We start from the raw sequence: 8,540 nt of genomic DNA, 5'->3' as shown, positions 1-8,540 counted from the left end.
TCAGATGGAAGAAACAACCTTTTAGTATCCGCTAAGCGTTGAAATTTCCAATGAACCCAACTGGGATTAGCTCTACTTTGATGAGATTCATGTATCATCAACCTTCTAAGAATAAGCAGTCCCCAAATTTCTGATTTTTGTATTTTGAAGAGAACAAAAAAAATGCACCATTTTGAGGTATTGAAATAATAATAACTCCCTTTGAAGCATGTGATGGATACAACATTCTTTCTTGCATTCTCTAACTAACACATAATCACATGAATGATAAAAACCTTTACAGAATTGTAATACTTCAGAAAAGAGATGCTCCAGCTATAAATTTCCCAGTCAGTGCTTGAGAAACAATGGTGTATGTGTACCTATTTGTCTAAAATTATCAACAATAAACAACTTACAGATCGAAAGTGTGATTTTTAAGGAATGTGAACAAATTTACCATCAAACGAAGATTTATTGAGATACATAGGTCCGTTCCAAACTTTAGAGTGGCTCCTTGCAGCATTTTGTTTCGCACAGCATCCCACAAAGTAGATTATTGACTGATTTCATAACAGATAATTATAAGAAAAATAAATGAACTCAATTAGAAGGTCCTGATCATATAAACATTGTCACTGTTGGGATCTGGGATCCCGCCCAAGACCTTATAGAAATCAAAACAAGCAGAAAAACACACCCACACACAAGGAGACACAATATTTTACGTGGTTCGGCCCAATGCCTACGTCCACGGGAGAGTAACCGGTTATCACTATACCAATGAGGAGATTACAGAAAGATTACAATAGAGGAGGAGCTCACACTCTCCTCACTCAGCCACTCACCCGTCTCCCTCGCTCACACCGAGGGAGACGGTCTCTCCGCCTCACATCTCTCGCACTCTTTGGTTCACGGTTTTCTTCCTCACTCACTTACTCACACTTTGGCCTCTCCTCTCAACCTCCATTTATAGGTGAGGGAGTAGGTGGGAGAGCCTTTGGGCAGCCTCCATCCTTGACTCTTCAAGATGGTTGGTGGCCGCCAAGGTGGACTTTGGTTGGTTGCCTTCCCATTGTTGCCAACCAAACTTGACTTGGATGATCACTCCTTTCACATGGGGTGAATTCAACAAATCACCCCCTCAACCCATGTGAGGTGATCCACTGCACATACTGCTGCTAATCTTGTCACGCCCAAATTCAACAAAGTCTGCATCTCTTCACTGAGACGCTGCATCCCCTGAAGCTAGAGATAAAACACCAGAGATACAAGAGGAGGAGGGAATCCGACATCCTCAACTCAACTCACACCACTCTCTGATTTGGAGAGAGCCACTGCTCCTATCTCACACAGATCTCTTCCATGCTTCCTGTCTCGGATGTCTATACCTGCTATGCTTGAACTTGCGCAACCAAGATATCCGACACCCCCTGATTGGATGTCCTGCACCCCCCGCTTGGATGCCCTTGACTATCATGCAACTCCTTGCATGATGAACACTGGAGCAACTAGAAAACTTCAGAGTTTGACACATCAACATCCTCAAGTTTCCTTGCTCGGAGCTTATTTCTGAACAACCAGCCTTTGCCCTTCTGCACTTCTGAACAACCTCCTGGCGTTTCCACATACGCTTGTTGTCTGTGCTGCAATCCCTGATGTTCGGTTCTGTCTCACTTGTCCGTACTGATGTTTGACAGTTAGCCCTTCTGTCAAGACAACTTCCACCGGTCTGTACAAGTTACCACTATGCAACTCCGTGCATAGTGCTCGCACCCATGGCTTCTGGTCTCCCTGCGTCAAGCTTGCTTGAGAGATCTGCATCAACTCTATCATCTGCTGCCATGGAACTAAAGAAACCACCATAGAGAAATAAGACTTGCCACTCCTTGGCACGCACTCTTGCGTTTTACCTGTCTCAATTTCTCTGTCTGGAAGTTCCTGTGAACTGTCAACAACCCGCTGCTGCACACTCTTCTCGCGCCTCTGTACGACACTCTAGCGTACCCTTGCACTGTTGCACGTCTGCAATTGTACTTCTGCGCTTAGTATGCTCCTCTGCAACTATTGTTCTACATGTCCACATACCATTAGTACCTTATCGTATACAGTAGCTCCAACAGCCACAGTATTTCCCTGAGCCTGTACTGGTTGCCAAATCATCTATCCGTCGATGAATGGTCTTCTCTTTTGATTGAACCAGATCCTCCGATCACCTTAACAACCAGGAAAGTTCCCAGGAAAGACTGGTGGGGTCACAACCGGTCCCACTTAAGAACCAGTCTCCTTAGACAGTGTCTTTTTGACAGAACTTTCCTAGACCTTTGATCTTGAGATAATCATGTCTGCAATCCTCTGATCGCCCCTGACCAATCCTGATCTCCCTCGATCTGCCATTTGATCAAGCCTGATCTCCTCTGGTCTTCAATGATCTATCTCAATCTGTATCTGGTTGTCCAATCGGGTCAGAATCTACCCATTCTAACCTCTTCAGTGAATCCGCAGCGTTCCACAATATCCGGCAACCTTCCTTCGAGTATTGAAGATGGCAAACACCCATGTTTTGACAATCTTTCCAAACCATTCAGAATTTCACTATTCTGACATCGCGGTTGCGTCCGGAGCGGTCCGTTTAGCTAGGACCAACCTTCGCTGCACTTCCAGGGACCTCACTGAAAACTTTCCCCGAAAACTGGGCCACACCACAATTTTCTGAAAATTCTGGGCCAAATTGTAATTTTCAGAAGTTTAAGGAATATTCCGTGTACCAACGAAATATTCCATCCACTGTCCCTGACGCCGTCCGCCACTTTAATCTGCCTTCCTTTTACAGAAACACCGTCTCCAAAATCTGACCGTACAGATGTGTCCGGAATACTCCAAATAGTCGGAAACCACTATTGGATCACCAAAAACAGACTCCAAATGGCTCTGATCTAGCCAAAACATTTTGTACGCCTCAGATCTGCGGCTGTACCTTCGCCGCAAAGCACTGGATCCCTCCTCTGAATGCTGACGTGGCAGATGACATGGCACAATCTTGCTGACGTGGCGATGACGTGGGCTGGCACGTGTCGCTGACCTGTCTGCCACGTGGCAGTACGACTGGCATCTTTATGCTGACGTGTCTGATGACGCGGCTGCTGACGTGGCGCCCCCGTGGCCTGCGCGTGCCTTACACGCGCCTTCCCCACTTGCCTTCTTCCTTCAGCCGCGCGTGGAGCGCGTGCTTGAGACTGGGACCACGCGCCGGTTGCCTGAACGGCGCGTGGAGGCGCGTGCAGCGACTGGGCCTCACTCTCTTTCTTCAGGTAGCGCGTGAGGGCGCGTGGGACCTCCTCTGGGTGCTTGCTTTATATGGTTGGACTCCTCTTCTCGAGCCCTTGCTCCTGGTATGCTCAAAACCTGATTTCGAGCAACTTGATTTCTGGGCAGTTTCAAACAACACGCTGTTTTTGTTCCGAAACGCCACCGACGAGGCTCTGATACCACTTGTTGGGATCTGGGATCCCGCCCAAGACCTTATAGAAATCAAAACAAGCAGAAAAACACACCCACACACAAGGAGACACAATATTTTACGTGGTTCGGCCCAATGCCTACGTCCACGGGAGAGTAACCGGTTATCACTATACCAATGAGGAGATTACAGAAAGATTACAATAGAGGAGGAGCTCACACTCTCCTCACTCAGCCACTCACCCGTCTCCCTCGCTCACACCGAGGGAGACGGTCTCTCCGCCTCACATCTCTCGCACTCTTTGGTTCACGGTTTTCTTCCTCACTCACTTACTCACACTTTGGCCTCTCCTCTCAACCTCCATTTATAGGTGAGGGAGTAGGTGGGAGAGCCTTTGGGCAGCCTCCATCCTTGACTCTTCAAGATGGTTGGTGGCCGCCAAGGTGGACTTTGGTTGGTTGCCTTCCCATTGTTGCCAACCAAACTTGACTTGGATGATCACTCCTTTCACATGGGGTGAATTCAACAGTCACTAAATTGATTATCTACAAATATTATGCTAATTTCGTAATACACTTTGTCAATTTCAACAGTAGAAGATATAAAATGCAATTCATATTCCATATTATCTGTTGTTCCTCATTGGCTAATGAGAAAAAGATAATTTGATTTGTTCCAAACTGGATGGAGAGGAGTTTCTTACCAAAACAACAAACAAAACCACATTAAAGATTGCAACCACCGTCCATTCAGTTTTCATGTATTGTGCAACACCTGTCCTAGAAGCATAATATACAGGAAAAGCAAAGGGCAATGAGAATTTCATATGACAGAGGTAATAGAGGGAGAAGATGGGAAACGTAGTAATGTTTACTTGCAGGAATTACAATTGTAGCACTTGATTGCCTTGGAATTTTGTAAATTTTGCAATCCTGGTTGGAACTGATTGGGTGAAAGATCAAGTTGTAACATGAAGCATTAACAGCAGGATAACCATACCTGAGGAATTGAAACCCCAAAAGAAGAGGAAAAGAAAATAATGTGTGTGTGTGACACACACACACACAGAGAGAAAGAGAGAGAGAGAGAGAGAGAGAGAGAGAGAGAGACCAAAATGTAATTATTTAGAATAAAAAGGATAAGGGACGTAAATGGGGGTTAGTTTTGCCAGTTTGTATTGTTTAAGAGTCTGCAATGAGAGGTAAAAACTTCACCATTAATTCATTAGGAACAGGCAAGAAATGAGAATTTAAAGTAGCAAAGTGGGCCTTATTGGACAGGTTATTACAGTCATCAGATTTCACAAGACAACTCCTTAAACGCTCCCAGTAAAGGGTGTTGTTTAGCTGGAAGAAAAACCCAGATTTAAAAAAAGAAAAAAAAAGTATTCTCATGTTGATACTCTAAACTGCTAAGCATGTATAATGATCAATGTGTACCTGTTTTAGAAAACGTGAGCTATAATCTTGAAGTTAATACTCCTTGTACCTAAGCAGAAGATATTAATGGCCACTGTTGTTCACCCACAAAAGAAGAAAATATTCAAAAGAAAGGAATTTTTTTTCAAAAAAAAAAATAAATCATAAAGAGTGCAGAACTCATCCTCCTTATTTCATTTTTTTATTTTTATTTTTATCTAAACCAATGCACTAGGAAAATAAATATCACAAATAGCACTCTGCCAAGAAAGACAAATCAATAGGCAAATAGGGACAGTCTTGGGACTATCTCTGTCTCTCTTGGAGAAAGGGAGGTATCATCCCTCCTGTTTGGCTGTTGAATTTTGTGTCAAGTTTTATCTGCATCCTACGGTCAATCTTCAGATTAGTAGTTGAATAATGTTATACAAATTATATATGTAAAAAATAACTTTGCAAAGACATGTACACACTAGTTCAACCTAAAATCTTCTTCTAAGCCATTTTCAATTAAATTACTATCGTGTCATTAACTTTAGACCCCCCAAAAAATGGTATCTTTGAACGAGCAAAAAAAGAAAAAGATGGTGTCTTTTGTAGCCTTCTATCCAACTTCTCAACCGATAATCAAAAAAAGGACTTGACGCGCGGGATGGCGGAACCATCCAAATTTTCAGTTTGCTTCCTCTATTCCCTAGCTGAATTGAATGGTGGTCAAGTGTTTCCCTCTTTAAATTCCAATGTTTTGGATGGCTAGCTTGGCTTTGAAGAGTTAAAACCTCATAATGGCCTTTCACTAGCCAAAATTAGAGCATCATTTGAGCATTTCACTAGCCAGAATTGTAATGGCTGACACTAACACACCCCTTGACGACTCCACTGTAGATGCTATTAGAGATCTCAGAAATTTTACCAAATATTTGGCTACATGTCTCACATGGGTGTGGATTTCTCACTAATGTGAGATCCTGAGAGACCCACACTTATATAAGACATTTGGTCAAATATTTGATAGGTTTTTTTACTATCCCTAGCATAACTCCAACCTAAAAGACCACTGACAAGTAGTTTAATATAAAAAAAAAACTTCATCAAAAATCGTTTCTCACGAAATATGTTAAAGTATGACACTTTTATCTTTTTTTTCTTCCTGTTTATTTGTCCTATTTCTCTCCTCTTTTCTTCTCTCGGTGAAGGCCTATGGAAGTTATGATACTCTCATGGAACCTCTTTTTTTATTTATTGAAAAAAAAAATCTCTCTTTGAGAAAACAATATATATATATATATATAGGTGTTTTTAAGTCAAACTACTTAATATCACAATTTTGAATAATAACATTAATAAACATTAGAATGATATTTAGAATTAAACATATTAAGTATTTTGTAGTAATGATGAATATAATGAATGTACATATAATATTATTTTTAGGGAAAGGATTATCTTTAGTTCATTTTGTAGACTAGATAGCACTGTTGGGCTCATGAGATTCACCATCAGTCCTATTTCGATTGTCCAAACCATTGAATGTGTACAGTTTGTTGAGTACTTTATCCTTACAAAAAAAAATCATGTTGATCAGATATTGATAGCTCATTGATTAGAATCTTTTTATTAATAGTAAATAAGATTTTAAAAATAAATTGTCAATAAAAATGTATCCTGATCAAGGGGCTATCGATATTCAATCAGCGTATGAAATATAGGAAGGGCTCTACACATTAAATGGTTCGGATTATTGAAATGAGACTCGTAATGGGCCTCACAGGACCATTATTTCCCTTATTTTTATTAAAATATTCTAACAAATGATACCAGGACAACCATTCCTTTGTGTGTGTCGAATGATAGATGCAAGCATGTGAGATATTAAACTTTGTCATTTCTTAGAGGACTCACTTTTAGTTGGGGACCTAGAACTTCTAATAATAGAGTTGCTCATTGCTATTGATTAGCAAAAACTGCCCTCTCACATTGTTTGGGGCCAAACTAGGTATCTAACCCTCCTGCCCCTTTCCTTGCTTTTATTTGTAACGCCCTCAAAATTGATATAAAGGCAATCATACATAAGATTCATAATCATAAAGAAATAACACATTTTCATTCATCAGAGTCTTCTTACAAATGATAACACGGGGTAATAACAAAAGAATGCCTTACGGGCTTACATCTTTCTAAGTATAACTTGGGTATAACAAAAGAAGAGTTCTAACACTTTACACATAAAGCCCTCGGCCTGAATTTACATTTACACAACAAAATAGAATAACAAAAGACGGAGCCTTCAACTCCTAGAGCTCCCAAGCTAAGACCTTGGAGGTAGCATGGCCCCTGTACCTGAAAATGGTGTCCCAAGAAGGGTAAGCCTAAGCCCAAAAGAGATATGCTAAACCAAATATGAGAAATAACTAAAACATTAACATCAGATAAATGTTTAACACATGTAAACCAACGTACATCCTTTCCATAACCAATCAACATTTACAACCATATTCCAATCCATTTCCATTTATTTATCCAAATAAATTCATTAACGTATATCATTCTTTATCTCAACAAATCACAATGAAACTACAACTCATATTATCAACACTTCAATCATCAACAATTTAAAATGAGACTACAACTCATAATATCAACACTTCAATCATCAACGTCATTCAAACGTATTAAAGATTTTGTGACTTTCATCGTGGACACTCCAGCCAACTTAGTTATCAATGGAGTCCATCCCCTATCTCCTCTCAAACCATGAAGTACATCCCCTTTCTCCTCCCAAACAAAATACATATACAATGTATATAAACCCTTTATCATATTCCATGTGTTAATCCAACCGTCATATTCAATGACATAGTTCAATTGATTACTTTCAGTTTACCTAATCATCATGCAGTTCTACAACAATCATGGCTATCTTCCACCAATAGCCCAAAACAGTTATTTCTAAACAGATAATTAAATTTATCAAACAAATAAATTAACACATTTTCCAAAGGTAAGCAATTTTTATTCCAACTATACCAATTAATTACATTTTCCCCCAATTTCATCATTTCCAACTCAATTATGTACTCCCATAATTAATTTCATTATTTTGACAAATAATTCATTTAATCCCAATTAGGGCATTTTTCTTTCTTTCTCAAATAACACTTCTAAGGCTCAATTTCATCAATTGTACACCAATAACCCCATTCCAAAACCTCATATTCACAACAGAGTCCAAAACCATGAAACCCCTCTTTTATAATCTCAAATCAAACCCTAACTTTCCAAAACTTTTAAAATCCCTACATTTATACAAATGCCCAACATTTATGTTAAAACTCATAGAAAGGAGTAGATTATCCCTACCTGAAAGTTAGGAGCTCAAAAGAGAAGATCAAGAAACTTGAAAGTGCTCCAATTCAACACTTTTTCGGATCCAAATATAGCCCAAGTCAAACTCTAACTTTTATACAAAGGGACTAGGGTAGAGAACCACTAGAATAAGGTGTATTTGTAGAGAGAAGTGTGTGTAGAGAGAGAGAGGCTGCCGAAATTAGGGTTTGAAGATGAAAAGAGATCAAAAAGTGAAGAAGAGAACTGCTGTCGCGATCTGATATATGCGAGGCTCGCTCGAGCGAAGAAGTGGTCGCTCTTCGCTCGAGCGACCAGACACAATAAACACCTCGCTC

At 40.2% G+C, this 8,540-nt stretch overlaps 1 pseudogene; it reads right to left on the bottom strand.

Moving 5' to 3' along the window:
* Positions 1-295: 295 nt before the first annotated feature.
* On the bottom strand, positions 296-7,369 carry LOC145805468 (tetraspanin-10-like; annotated as a pseudogene).
* Between the last annotated feature and the right edge of the window lie 1,171 nt (positions 7,370-8,540).

The sequence above is a fragment of the Camellia sinensis genome, chromosome 13 (genome assembly GCF_055761805.1).
Source record: "Camellia sinensis isolate YWXY chromosome 13, ASM5576180v1, whole genome shotgun sequence".
NCBI lineage: Eukaryota > Viridiplantae > Streptophyta > Magnoliopsida > Ericales > Theaceae > Camellia > Camellia sinensis.
This window is presented reverse-complemented; position numbering and strand designations above follow the sequence as displayed.